Source organism: Phytophthora parasitica, assembly GCF_000247585.1.
Source record: "Phytophthora parasitica INRA-310 unplaced genomic scaffold supercont2.8, whole genome shotgun sequence".
NCBI lineage: Eukaryota > Oomycota > Peronosporomycetes > Peronosporales > Peronosporaceae > Phytophthora > Phytophthora nicotianae.
The window spans coordinates 1,586,213-1,588,562 of NW_008648994.1; positions in this window are offsets into that span (position 1 = coordinate 1,586,213).

The following is a 2,350-nucleotide window of genomic DNA, read 5'->3' on the forward strand; positions in this document are numbered from 1 at the left end:
GCAGAGTTTCGACCTGACATAGCATACTCGGCGTTGAGGCAGCTCACAGCACGTCACTGCCCACCCGGCACAAGAGGAGTGCTCGTCGATGAAATGCGTTTGTTGAAGAAGACCAGGGCTATGTCCGTGCGTGAGTATAGCAGTGCTTTTCGCACCTTATTGCGAATGATTCCATTTCTCGAACACGGAGAAAATGAGCCCGTCCCAGAGGCGGATGTTGTTCGCATGTACCACGCCGGCATGCCAGTGGATTGGCAAATCGAGGTAAATCGCATTTCGCGAACTTGGGACCTCCGTAGTGTGGAGGCTCAATTTGAAGTTGTTGAGCGTAATGAACGAGACGAAGCAATATTAAGAAACAACCGCAGTCACGTCAGGAGCCAACCTCAGCAACACCAACTTCGGAACAACGCTCCCAACAGTGGGAGAGGAAGACGGGCCAGTAGGCACCACAGTAGCTCGGGGTCGAGAGACAACACCACGGGCAACAAATACTGCGCGTTTTGCAAACGCAACAACCATAATAGCAGCGATTGTTGGAGAGATCCGGCGTCGCCCGCATACCGCCCACACACTAACCATGCTGCAGGGCGTCATCGAGAGGGAAATGCCTCGATGGCAGCCATGCAGGAGCAACTGAACCAGATGGCGGTCATGATGGAGACTATGAAGAGACGCCAGGATGAGGAGCTTGCAGCGATGGCGTTCTACAGTGAGGAAACCAACAACAATATGGCTGCAATGAGCGGACGCGACTCTAGTGATGACACGTCCGACCCTCAAATGGAGATTCAAGTGAAGATAGGAGGTAAGACGATGACAGCTCTTGTAGACACGGGATGCACGACGTCTGCTATGAGCCAGGCGGCCGTGGCAGAGCTTGGTCACAGCGTCGTGCTCCAGCCCGAGATATCGAAATTCCGCAATGCAGATGGCACGTTGGGGCAAACTACTCATCGTATAGCAGCAATGCTCAAGCTGCATGACTTCTCGGAGAAACGTACGTGCTCACAGCAATTTCGCCTGGCAAAGACTCTACTCTATCCAGTGATGCTCGGCCGAGACTTCCTAAAGAAGCAGAAAATGATCCTAAACTTTGAAACCTGTGTGATGGAGTGGGATGGCTTGGAGATTCCAATGCAAATGAGGCCAAGAGTGAACAGTCAGCGCCGCCAAGCGGCAGTGTTGCAGGAAGATATGGAGTGTCGGGCAGAGATCGATATTGAAACCCAGACGTCTATTCCAATAGAAGCAATGGTTGACGGGCACATGTTGACCGCGGAGGAGAAAATCGAGGTGCTTGAGCTGCTCCATCATTACCCACAACTATTCTCAGGGAAGCTCGGCACTCTGCGTAACAAAGACCCGTACGTACTGCCGTTAGTACCCGACGCTGAACCAGTATCTTGCCGTCCATTCCCGATTCCTCGTGCGTACTATGACGCTACTAGGAGGGAAATACAACGACTCGTAGACATGGGCGTGCTGGAGAGAGATAGTTCGTCTGCGTGGGGCTCTCCCGCGTTTGTTATTCCAAAGAAAGACGGATCAGTGCGACTTGTCTGTGACTTTCGACGCCTGAACAAGGTACTTCGGCGGATCTTCTACCCCACGAAGGACGTGAAGCAGACGCTAAGGTCCATCGAGGAACCAGGGTACATCTCGACCTTTGACGTGCCTCAGAGCTATTATGCTCGCTGTCTAGCACGCTGTAGTCGTGGGCCAACGACGATTGTTCTACCTTGGGGGAAATTTGTGTTCACGAGACTGCCCATGGGGGTATCAACTGCGCCTGACGAATTTCAAGCTTGCATGGATGAGATTCTTGGAGACTTGGAATTTGTTCGAACTTATCTTGACGATATTATGGTATTCTCGAAAACGTTTAGTGAGCACATGGAGCACTTACGCATTGTATTCGATCGGCTGCAAGACGCCGGACTCACACTGCACCCCAAGAAGAGCAAAGTATGTGCCGAGTTTGTCGAGTACCTGGGATACCAAGTGAGCAGGCACGGAATATCTGCGCTTCCCAACAAGGTGGAGGCTATTCGCGCCTTAGCAGCTCCTCGCAACCGCCGTGACATCAGAAGATTTGTCGGTATGGTTAATTATTATCGTGACATGCTGCCGCGGCGTGCAGCATTGCTCAGCCCATTGACGCGGCTGACTTCACCAGTCTATACATTCAGATGGGGTGATTGTGAACAAACCGCGTTTGATGCCATCAAAGCGGCCTTGACAGAGATGGTGCTCCTCGCGTATCCGAAGTCAGGCCGCCCATTCCACGTCTACACCGACGCCTCCAAGGACCAGCTTGGAGCAGTGATCATGCAGGACGGCCAACCGA